Raw genomic sequence first — 12,976 nt, forward strand, 5'->3', positions numbered from 1 at the left:
CCCCCCCCCCCCCCCCCCCACCAAACAAAAAAAAAAAGCGAAAAAAAATCATTTCATGTTGTCATGAGGTTCAGCTTGCATTCTTGGAGTCTGGGGACAGGAGGACAATAAATGACACTGGTATTTAAGTTCTAGCTTTCAATTATCAACTTGAGAAGAATTTCAGATATGTTTTTTTTTGAAAGATATTAGTCCGTTAAATCATTAGTAATTTGATATTGAAATATTAGTCCCCCAAATCTTCATAATTTGATATTAAAACTGCAGGGAAATATTCTGTTTTGTTAACCATTTTCTTTAATGGACAATTATACCCTTAAGTTAACAAACCCAAGCCAGAACAACTAAACCTTAACTCTAGACAGGTTTTCAAGGTGTTGGTGCTTTCTGGTTTTGCTTGGTTAGTGGGGTTGCATTTTTATCAGTTCTCTCTCTAAAAAGATTAGGACAAAGTTTCGTTTTAGACCTCTTTAAAAAAATATTTGTAAAAATCGACTTATTTCGTAAATATTTGCTAATTTCGACTTAGTTTCAGTCAGTTGGTTAAAACTGGATCGAAATTGACGAAAAATATTCAAAAATTTTATAGGATTTCAAATCCCATAAAATTTAAGCTATTTGTTAACTAGTTGATTAAGCGGCCGAAATCCCATGGAGCTCAAACAACTTCACGGGATTTCAAATCCCGTTAAGTTTGGAGGCCTCGGTCCATACAACATCACTAATAAAATCAATCGATATATGAAGTTTGCAGGCCTCAGACCGTCAACTGGGTGGGCCACATGCCCGCCGTCATCCCCGAAGGCCTCAACAAACAGCCCCTCCACCTCATCACCTCCCTCGGCTTCAACTGCGTCCGCCTCACCTGGGCCACGTAACAAACAGCCCCTCCACCTCATCACCTCCCTCGGCTTCAACTGCGTCCGCCTCACCTGGGCCACGTACCTCTGGACCGACGACCGCAGCTACGAGACCCTGACGGTCGAAATGTCCTTAAAATCTCTAGGGCTCGACGAGACGCTGAGGGGCGTCGAGAGGAACAACCGGGCGATGGTGGGGCTGAGGGTGAGGGAGGTTTATGAGAGGGTGGTGAGGGGGTTGGGGGAGGCGAGGGTGAATGGTGGTGCTGGACAATCACGTGAGCAGGCCGCAGCGGTGCTGTGGGAGGGAGGACGGCAATGGCTGTTGGGAAAAATAGTTGCTGTTTAGACCGAAATAAGCACAAAAATATTAGCTTTAAACAGTTAATAAAAATGTGATAATGTCGGATTAATATTATAACTCGAAAATAAAATTAATTTAAAAGAAAATAAATTAAGTTTAGAAATACGACCCGATGATCGAAGCGTGCAAGACGCTGTCTTAAGAATCTAATTGCCCCCTTTCGTATAGGGCTACGCGACAATAGATCTCGGAGATACGACGACCCTCGGTTAGGCGACATCTTTCTCGTCGGCACGAGCTTTAAAAAAGCTTTGCGAAATCTTTAAAACTTTCAGAGAACCAGCAATGTAACAGCAGGGTGATATTTTTTTTCTCGAAAAGAGGAGAAGAAGAGATCTGTTGTAAAAACCGTGTATTCAAACCCTCACAGCTATAGATCATTTTATAGGTTAGAAACCGTCGTTTAGATCCATAATAATCGCCCGTTTAGATCCACCAATCTCGCGTCCGTTTAGATCCACAAATCTCGCAGCTAAATGTTTAACTCGTTTTAATTGTTCTAATTTGTAAAAATAAAAATTTAAAATGTAGCAGGTTATCCCCTCAATCCGGAGCTGCATTTGTGTCCCACAGGTCGTGGGCGCGCGCGCCTCCTGATCCGAGCACGCGTGTGTGGTGTGGAGCATAACCCATGTTTTCTTCTAGGCATTGGAGAGAAGGGGAAGGCTTATAAACAACCCTCATTCCCATCTCCTATCCAATGTGGGACTAAACTTCCCCACGCCAAAATCAAGTTTTAAGTTATTAACTCTAACAATGTCTTCTTGGGGGATCTGTACTTTGATGAGGATGAGTGGGTTTAGGGGACTGGAGATTGTTGCCCACAGGTTCAAAGGGTTTCCTCAGGTTAGTAGTTCAAATTTTAGACCGTTATTTTTCAGTGGTGTTGTTTGGACTGAGGACTGCAAACTTCACAGGATTTGAAATTCCGTGAGGATTTTGGCCGCTGAATCAGGTAGTTAACAAATGGCTTAAACTTTACGGGATTTAAAATCAAATCCCGATCGCCAATTTCGGCCTAGTTTCAGCCACTGAAACTGGCTCAAAGTAGGTCGAAATTGACAAACATTTTCGAAATAGGTCGATTTTTACAAATATTTTTCTGAAGAGGTCTAAAATGAAAATTTGTCCTAAAGAAAACATGTTCTTCTTCCCTGGGGTAAAAGAGTAAGAAAAAAAAAGGTCCCACAAGAAGTCTATCTTCAACAATAGAACTACACAGAAGTCTAACCATAATTGAATAACAGTACAAGGGGACTATCAGCAATTAACCCTAATTTTACCCTAAAAATACCAACTTGATTTGAATCAGATATTACGATCAGTTCCACGTAGCTAGACTACCTGATTTAAACATAATTTAATGTTTTCTAATACGTCTAGGGATGCCCATGTTTAGGAATCAAATCTTACTAATATAAACTTCGTTGATAGCAAAAATGTGACATGTTCAATTTGAAGGTCATCCTCAATACCAGTGAGATTAAAGCTGCCGGCACAGGGAATCACTTCGAGAAGACGTTCGTACCCGTTCATAAGGAGAAAATCTACTGGAAAATTACAAAGGGAGCAGGTCAAACTCAAAGCGTTAAAATGGCACGCTTAAACTGTATCACATATAGGTGTAACAATAAAAAAACATCAATAACGACTAGTGATACAAGCGACTAATGATTGTCAATGTGACGTGGGCCAACCCACCACGTGAAGAGATCAAAAAGAAAACGCGTGAAGTTCAAAGCAAGTGGTCGCATGAGAACATGTGGGGGCCACGAATGTTGGCAGGCGTTGATTGAAGGCCCACCCGAACTGTAGCTATATATTGCTGCTATTTCCTAGGTTTTAAGCGTGCAAAGGAGGTTTCGTACAGGGCGCAAGGCAGAGTTAATTTGGCTGCGGGAGAAAAGGCTACAACAGGGAAAATTCCTAGGGTTTCGTGAAGAGAGAAAAGTATTTGGAGGCTGACATTTTCTTGTGAAGAAAAGCAAGGAGCCTATTTGAGGGTTTAAATTATGAGAGTTGTAAACTCATTTGTATTCTTTTTCTCTCTAATAGTAGATCCCCTCTCCTTGCCCCGTGAACGTAGGCACACTACCACATATTTGCTCTAACGCAACGGTTTAAAACTGTCGCATTAGCATCTAAACCGTTACAGTTGCACAAGCGCAGCGGTTAGCAAACTGTCTTCATTGCTGCCGTTGCCCTAGCCATAAGGCAGCGGTTGCAAAACCTAACGCAACGGTTTCTAAGACGAGGCTAACGCAACGGTTTTCACAAAATGCAACGTTTTCTGTAGCGGTTTACTTATGCCTAATGTAGCGGTTCCATACACAAAGGCAACAGTTATTGCAAATGCAACAGTTGCAAACAATGGTTTCTTGATACCTAATGTAGCGGTTTCATACACAAGGGCAGCGGTTTTTCCAAAATCAGGACCAAATGCAACATTTATTTTGTAGCTAATGCGACGTTTTGCTTTGCTATGGCAACAGTTTTATAGGGCTACGACAACAGTTTTACAAGGCTATATCAGCATTTTTCAAGAAATTTGACCAATAAGCAAACACAATTACGTAAACCAAAATAAAAATGGAATAAGAACACACTACATTAAGATACCATCAAAATGAAAAATAATGAAGCATTCATATGTTTTAAGCTCATCATTCAAAAATAAGTAGTTACAAGATAACTTCAACCCATCAAAATATGATCAATTCACAACCATCAAAATATGATCAATTCAAAAGTACAAGTTTGTTCCAAAAGATTCATATATCAAAGCCATCTTGTCCGCATTCTCCTATTTAAGTCTTTATATCCCCTACAAAAAATAAAGAAACGTATCAAATATCATGTTAGCAACAAACTTGAAAAGGTAATTTTTTTTAAACTAACCATTACAAGGAAAAAAAGCTCAAGTAACATTGGTAAATAAGGAGACAATTGATCCTCAGATGGCTACAGTTTCTCTCATTGGTAAATAAGGAGACAATTGATCCTCAGATGGCTACAGTTTCTCTTTTATATTAAAAAAGAGAGAGAAAATCACTCACCTACATCAAAACCTCTTCCATTTGAGCAAAATAGTGGCTACAGTTTCTTCAAAGTCCAAACCATGATCCTCAGATTCACAATTTACTGCAAAGATAAAATATTGTTTAAACATTTGAGTCTCTCTTTCAATGAGCTATTAACAGAAGAGCAAATAACACAAATGGTGTAGCAAAGAGAATAAACAGAAGGAGCATCAGAAAAAGGAAGAATCATAAATATTTTAAAGGAGCTTGTCTATACCTACTGAAGAATCAAAAATATTTTAAAGGAAGAATCACAAATAATTCTGGAAACAATCATGAGTAAGGTTTTCACGAGTAAGGTTCATATTTAAAGGAGAAAAAGGGAAAGCATTACATGGATATTCATACTGATCCTTTTTAGAATACTTCCTCTCTAGAAGGGTAAAATTTTAAAATCAGCATTGCTTAAGAGAAGCAAAAATGGACAAATCTATGGCTCCTCTACACTAATCAATCAAAGCAAGACAACATATACAAGAGGCCATTTCAATGCAAACATAATAACCAAATGCGTAAGATAATTCAGCATCATGTTAGTCGCTTATGCAGTAAATCCTAAACGTCAATTATTAGTTTTACACAAATAATGTTAAACTAATAAATGTACATATCAGCAGATTCAGCACTGTTGTGAAATTGTGCAGAAAAATATATCAAAGCTCAATCACCTACATTTATACGCAACAAAAAGGTAAACTGTAACAATCACCTACATTTCAATTCAAATAGTTTCAAAACTCAATCATATTTACTAACATAAACTTAATGCTAAATCAGGTAGGCAAAATTAAACAAGAATAAAAATATACGCAACAAAAAGGAGATTTACATATTTATATTTAAATAACTTGAGCTAGCTTGTTGAGTGTGGAGCACCACTGTTTTGAAGACTTCTAGCATGCAGAGAGTATTCAATCCATCTGCTCATTAATGAAAAACAATGAGACAGTACCTGTGGGCAAATTTGTTTTTTTATTTTTTATAGGCATTACTGATAATAACCTTATGAAACAAATATTCTAATCTCAGCTTCGAAAAGAAACTGCAGTCTATCAACAGCAAGGATGCAGAATTGCAAAGAAGGAGAAAAAGGAATACTTAGCTATGCAGCTTGTCAAAATCTGCATCATTTCACATAACAATATTAAATCTCTTTACATATTTATATTTCTCTCACTTTTTTATTAGATGAACCAGTTCCTCAAAGGTGATATTCTTGTCTTAAACATTCAAATGTTCATACTCCACAGATTATTTCTATGATTAGAATCGTTCAACCGCTTCTCATAATGAAAAGGTCCCAAGTAATAAAACTAGAAAGAAATATGTAAGCAACAGAATGTGCACATTGGTTTGATGTCAAGTGTAAAAGAAAAGGTGCTGGTGAGTTTCTTTACCAGCAATAGAATGTGCACATTGGTTTGATGATATTATCCCCTAAAGCTGTAGTATATATGTAAGCATCTGTCCATGATACCAGCAATAGAATGTGCTGGTGAGTTTCTTTACCAGCAAAAGAATTCTTCAGAAGTTATTATGCAAGCTAGCATGTTACCAAGAAATGAATAATATGAAGAGCTGTTTTATGTCCATGATGAACTAATATAGGATTTTTAAAAGGATTTACCTCAAATGATCTCTTCTCTTTTGAACTTGATCTAGAATCACCAACTGTTTCCATCACTCAAAGAGAAGTGATTAACTAGTAATAAATGAAAAGAATGAACAAGCTACATTCCAAGAGTTTTCATAGGGATGTCTGTGCCGTGCACGTGTCTTCGAGATCCCCAGTCTTTGCACCACTCCAATGCAAGCCAAAACGCAGTTCCCAACCCAAGCACAATGAGAACACCTGCATTCCAAGAGTTTTCATCAATGAAATCGAGTTTGTTATAAAGTTTATTGCAAACAGCCTAGGAATCATGCAATAACAAGGTGCACAATGCCAAAAAAAGGAGAGGCACAATGCCAAAAAAACAGAAATACACAGAAGAGGAAGAACTAAGCAGTAGTCGATTGTTATTGCATTTAAAACTTCAAATTACACGTAGTATGACATAATAAGATCATCTACTTAAAACTTCAAATTACACGCAGTATGCCGGAATAAGATCCTCTGCCATGGTCATAAAAAAACAGACATCAGCAGCAGTGAACTGAAAATAGCACTAGCGCGATAGTACCTTAACTAAAAGTACTTTAACTACGTCGCCTCTTCAAACACGGGTGCAGATGTCAAAATGAAAAGCAACTAAACAAACTAAAACCACCCCCAATAATACTTTACAAATAGAAATCCACAGGTGATGGAGAACAAAGTGTTAAGACAACTACTATTCTACTGTCATTACAAAATTAAACTTTTAATTAACACATAGTATCATATAATAAAACCCAAGTCATCCATCACGATCATCAAAATAAAATAAACTTTTAATTAACACATAGTATCATATAATAAAACCCAAGTCATCCATCACGATCATCAAAATAAAACTTTCAATTAACATATATTCCTGTCATCCATGACGATCATCAAGAATATGTAGCAGTAGCAGCTGCTAAGTAAACATGCCCATATATTCCTGTCATCCATGACGATCATCAAGAATATGTAGCAGTAGCAGCTGCTAAGTAAACATGCCACCTTTTCGAACATAGTACCGTAACTGAAAATACTCAAAGAAACTTAGAAAAGGAATTGTACCATGATACCTTAACAGAGAGTACTCAAATATGCCGTCTTTCTGAACATAAAGAATAAATCAAGCAAATTCCATTATCCAATTGCACCTATTCCATAATTCCCCTCAAAATAAAAATAAAACCAACTAAAGCAAACCACCACCACTCCCAATAATACTTGACAAACAGAAATACATGGGGACAGGGGCGAACAAACAATTAAAAGATTATTATTCCAGTCATAACAAAATAAAACTTTCAGACTGCAAGCATAGTCTCATATGTTAAAACCACGCAGTTAGCAAAGATCATCAACAACATGTTGGGAATTTAACGCCTAAACCCCTAATGCAACAGAAACGCAGTATAGAGAACAGTACACAAGATTTACGAGGTTCGGCAACTGCCTACGTCCTCGGGAGCCACACAGATAATTTTCTTATTAATCAAATAAGAAATTACAAATCAAGAGCAAATCCCTAAACTGAGATTTCTCAAATAAACACTGTTGCTACAGTGTTAATAATTAAAGGGAATAAACCCCTTTCAAATCTCACTTGAGAATAATTAAACAACTCACTTATAAAACCCCTCTTTTCTTTTCTCTCTCTCTCTCTAATCTTTTTCTTAATCTCTTCTTAAATCCCCATCAACCGAAGCTGGGGATTAAAATCGCTGCTGCGATTTGAGTGATGTAACGCTACCGCGTTTTGGGGAGAAAAATTCGGGGAAGAGGAGAGCCGCCGCCAGAGAGAGATCGGGGGGAGCAAGGAACACCGAAACCCTAGATCAAAGGGGGGGGTAGGGTCGCGTTCGCTCCCAAACGAGGGTCGCGTTCGTCGTGGCCGAGGGTCGCGTTCGCTCCCAAACGAGGGTCGCGTTCGTCGTGGCCGAGGGTCGCGTTCGCTCCCAAACGAGGGTCGCGTTCGTCGTGGCCGAGGGTCGCGTTTTCCATGCTTTGGACCTCGAGCTCGCCTGCATCGCCTTCGAGCTCGTCGGAGCTCGTCGGAGCTTCGCCGGAGCTCCTCACCGCAATTGAGGTGAGTTTGGTCTACACCCAAACTAACAATCTCCCACTTGGAGACCAAACCGCCGTCAGTAGGCTATCCCATCAAGCTCCTCTCCTGTGTGGCTCCGCCCTCATCATCTATGCATGAAGGCCAACTGAAGTTGCGCACAACTCCAGTTTCTGAACTGTCACCGTCTTTGTTAACATGTCTGCTGGATTCTTACTTCCTGGAATCTTTTCCAGTTTCAACACGTCATCTTCCAACAGGGATCTGATGAAGTAGTACCGAAGCGCAATATGCTTCGTTCTAGAATGAAATGCGAAATTCTTCGCCAAGTGTATCGCACTCTGGCTATCACTGTGCAAAACATTCTTTTCCTGTTTGAATCCCAGCTCTGTCAATAAGCCCTGAAGCCATATCATCTCTTTACTGGCTTCAGTCACTGCAACATACTCAGCTTCTGTAGTGGATAGGGTAACGATCTTCTGTACCTGTGACATCCAACTAACAGCTGTAGTTCCGACGGTGAATACATAGCCGGTGGTGCTTCTTCGGTGATCAACTTCACCTCCAAAGTCTGCATCTACGTACCCTTGCACTTCTACCTCTCCCTTACCAAAGTGCAAACACTTCTGTGTGGTGCCTCATAGATATCTCAGAATCCACTTGACCGCTTCCCAATGAGCTTTTCCTGGATTCGACATAAACCGGCTGACCACTCCCACTGCATGGCCAATGTCTGGTCTCGTACAGACCATAGCGTACATCAAGCTTCCGATAGCTGAGGCGTAAGGTACCTGAGCCATACTCTCTTTCTCTTCTTCTGACCGAGGAGACTGATCCTTCGACAGACGAAAATGGCTAGCCAAGGGTGTGCTCACAGGCTTGGCATCGCCCATGTTGAATCTCTGCAAAACACGGTTGATGTACTCCGTCTGAGATAACTGCAAGAGACCTCTCTTCTTATCTCTCGTGATTTGCATTCCAAGGATCTTCTTCGCTGGACCCAAGTCCTTCATGTCAAACTCTTTTGACAGCTGCTGCTTCAAACTCTTGATATCTTTCATATCTGCTCCTGCAACCAACATATCATCAACATACAGCAGTAGGATGATATAGCTGGACTGATATCTTTTGAAGTAGCAACAGTGGTCGGCGTTGCACTTCTGGAAACCTTCCTTGTGCATAAAGCCGTCAAACTTTCTGTACCACTGCCTTGGGGCTTGTTTCAGGCCATACAAGCTCTTCTTGAGTCTGCACACCAGGTTCTTCTTCTTTTCTTCTGAGAAACCTTCTGGCTGGTGCATGTATATCTCCTCTTCTAGATCTCCGTGAAGAAACGCCGTCTTCACGTCTAACTGCTCGAGATGAAGATCTTCAATTGCTACAATACTCATCACGGTCCTGATAGTATTTAGCTTCACCACGGGAGCGAAAATATCGGTGTAGTCAATTCCTTCCTTCTGCTGGAAACCTTTGACAACCAGTCGGGCTTTATATCTTCTGGAACCATCCTGCTCCTCTTTCACCCGGTACACCCATTTGTTGTGGAGTGCCTTCTTACCCGTGGGCAACTCAGCTAGTTCCCACGTCTGGTTTGATATGAGAGACTTCATCTCATCTTTCATTGCAAGCTCCCACTTGCTCGCATCTCCACACTGACAAGCTTCATCAAAGCTTTCAGGCTCCCCACCATCTGTCAACAACAGATAGTTCATGTATCTCCTGTTGGGTACAGGAGGACGAGAAGATCTTCTTAATATCGGAGCTGGTGCGTCGGGCTCCTGCGCACCATCTTGTCCAACAGGCTCTTCTTGCTGAGGACCCTCTGCATTGGGTTCTTCCGAGAGGTTACTCGGGACATCATCTGCATCTATAAATGTGGACTCGCTCTCTGAGTCGTCAGTCTTGTGCATGTCCTTGTACATCACCTTCTCGTTGAATATCACATCTCTGCTCCGGATCACCTTCTTGTTTTCGTTGTCCCAAATGCGGTAGCCGAACTCATCTTCACCATAGCCGATGAAAGTGCATTTCTTTGACTTGGGATCAAGCTTATTCCTGCCTTGATCACTAATATGCACGTAAGCTACACAACCGAAAACTTTAAGATGTGAGAGTTTTACCTCCTTTCCGCACCATACCTCCTCTGGTATTCTGTGCTCCAATGGAACCGATGGACCTCGGTTGATCAAGTAAGCTGCTGTGTTGACCGCTTCTGCCCAGAACTGCTTCGGTAGGCCTGATTGTACTCGAATGCTTCTGGCTCTCTCCATCAACGTTCGGTTCATTCGCTCAGCTACACCATTTTGCTGAGGCGTGCCTGGCACGGTTCTCTCCATTCTGATCCCGTGCACATAGCAGAACTTCTTGAATCCGGTGTCTTCATACTCACCACCATTGTTGGTCCTGAGCTTCTTTATTCTCAGACCGGTCTCATTCTCGACCATAGCTTTCCATCTCCTGAAAGTTTCAAATACTTTTGACTTATGCTTCAGAAAGTAGACCCACACTTTCCGAGAGTGATCGTCGATAAAAGTCACGAAGTAGTGTTTTCTACCAATGGACGCGGTGGTTGTTGGTCCCCACACATCTGAGTGAATGAGCTCTAGCTTCTGCTTCCTGGGGGTTCTACCACTTGTCTGAAAACTGACTCTCTTCTACTTTCCAAGTATACATTCTTCACACATATCCATCTCCACTGACTGCAGTCCTGGGAGTTTCCCTTTTGTGTGCATGATTTTCATCCCCTTCTCACTCATATGACCGAGTCTCTGGTGCCACAGCTTTGAAGTCTCATTGCCTGCTGCAACTGAGATCAAACAACGTGCACCTGCTGTCATATACAGGGTACCAGTCTTCTTGCCTCGGGCAATTATCATTGCGCCCTTTGAGATCTTCCAATCATCTCCATGGAAGGTTGTGGTGTATCCTTCGCCAGCCAACTGGCCTACGGATATTAAATTCTTTCTCAGGTCGGGAATATGCCTGACATCCTTCAGCTCCCATACTGACCCGTTCAACTTAATTTTCACCACGCCTTTGCCCACTATAGCACACGGTTGATCATCACCAAGATATACGTATCCAAGTTTTCCGGGGGTATACTTCTCAAAGAATTCTTTCTGAGAGGTAGCATGGAACGACGCTCCTGAATCTAACACCCAAGATTCCTCCTTGCTTTCCAAAGAGCATATCAATGCGTCGTCTCCTCCTGAAGTGGAAGTGACATTCACCTCTACCTTCGCCTCTTTCTCTTTCTGTGCACTCTTGCACTGATTCTTGTAATGCCCGGTCTTTCCACAATTCCAACACTGGATAGCCTTCGAGCTGTTACTTGGATTCCTTGATTTGGACCTCCTGTCCTTTGATCTACCTCTGAAGTTTGATTTGCCTCATCCGTTTCCTCTGGTTGAATTTCTACCTCTTGACTCTGTATGCAATACTGAAGAGGTTGTAGCTTCACCCGTCTCTCTCCGTCGGATCTCCTCACTGAGAACCAAATCACGAACGTCGTCGAACTTCAACTTTTTCTTTCCCGACGAGCTACTCACAGCTGTGACTGTAGCGTTCCAACTCTCTGGTAGGGAAGACAACAATATCAACGCCCGAACTTCTTCATCAAACTCAATCTCAACTGAACTCAATTGGGTTATAACCGTATTAAGTTCATTGAGGTGTTGTGCTACTGACGCGCCTTCCGCCATTTTCAGATTGAATAACCGCCGCATTAAATGAACTTTGTTTGCGGCTGATGGCTTCTCATACATGTTTGAGAGTGCTTCCATAAGACCTGCCGTGGTCTTCTCCTTTGCTATGTTGAACGCAACATTGCGAGTCAACGTCAATCTGATAACTCCGAGGGCTTGTCTATCTAAAAGGTTCCACTCATCTGACTTCATAGAATCTGGCTTCTTCCCCGATAGTGGTTGATACAGATTTTTCTGATACAGATAATCCTCTATTCTTCCCCGATAGTGGTTGATACAGATTTTTCTGATACAGATAATCCTCTATCTACATTTTCCAGAATCTGAAATCTGTTCCATCAAATTTCTCAAGTCTCATTTTTGTCTCATCTGTGGCCATGGCTCCCACTTGAATCTGACTTGTTCTAGATCGTTTCACGCTCTGATACCAGTTGTTGGGAATTTAACGCCTAAACCCCTAATGCAACGGAAACGCAGTATAGAGAACAGTACACAAGATTTACGAGGTTCGGCAACTGCCTACGTCCTCGGGAGCCACACAGATAATTTCTTATTAATCAAACAAGAAATTACAATTTAGGAGCAGATCAAAAATAAGATCTCTCAAAAGAACATTGTAGCTACAGAATTAAAGGGAATAAACCCCTTTCAAATCTCACTTGAGAATAATTAAACAACCCACTTATAAAACCCCTCTTTTCTTTTCTCTCTCTCTCTCTCTAATCTTTTTCTTAATCTCTTCTTAAATCCCCCTCAACCGAAGCTGGGGATTAAAATCGCTGCTGCGATTTGAGTGATGGAACGCTACTGCGTTTTGGGGAGAAAAAACCGCCGCCAGAGAAAGAAAGTCGGGGGGAGAGAGCAACAAACCCTAGGGCTTGGGGGGCTCTTTTATAGCCGAAAATTTGACAAGCTGGCGACAGCCTGTCGCCAGCGGTGCGATGAACGCGGAGGTGGGAGGCCTGAACGCGATGGTCGAACGCCTTGGACGCGATGGTCGAGCGCTCGAACGCGGGGGTCGGAGAGCTCGCACGCGGAGGTCGACACTCGCGTTCACCTGCAGCTCCACCTGTTCGAGCTTCACCTGAAGCTTTCGCCGTCGACTCCCACACTCACCTGCATCATCCTCGAGCTCGTCGGAGCTTCTCATCATCGTCGGAGGTTGGTATCCACCCCCAACCTAACAATCTCCCACTTGGAGACCAAACCGACGTCAACATGCTATCTCATCAAGCTCCTCTCCTGTGTGGCTCCGCCCTCATCATCT

General features: G+C 41.7%; 2 long non-coding RNA genes across 2 annotated transcripts in view; both read right to left on the minus strand.

Moving 5' to 3' along the window:
• Positions 3,852–4,371, minus strand: LOC109822099. The gene is made up of 2 exons (XR_002242024.1): positions 4,281–4,371; positions 3,852–4,048 (listed from the first exon to the last, which is right to left on the minus strand). It is a non-coding gene; the product is annotated as an uncharacterized LOC109822099 (long non-coding RNA).
• LOC109822100 overlaps positions 5,146–12,976 on the minus strand; it is a 28,372-nt gene continuing 20,541 nt past the window's right edge. The window contains exons 2-3 of the long non-coding RNA XR_002242025.1: positions 5,932–6,156; positions 5,146–5,224 (exon numbers count right to left, since the gene is read on the minus strand). This is a non-coding gene — a long non-coding RNA (uncharacterized LOC109822100). The remainder of the gene's footprint in view (positions 5,225–5,931; positions 6,157–12,976) is intronic.

The sequence above is a fragment of the Asparagus officinalis genome, chromosome 8, assembly GCF_001876935.1.
Source record: "Asparagus officinalis chromosome 8, Aspof.V1, whole genome shotgun sequence".
NCBI classification, from domain to species: Eukaryota; Viridiplantae; Streptophyta; class Magnoliopsida; order Asparagales; family Asparagaceae; genus Asparagus; species Asparagus officinalis.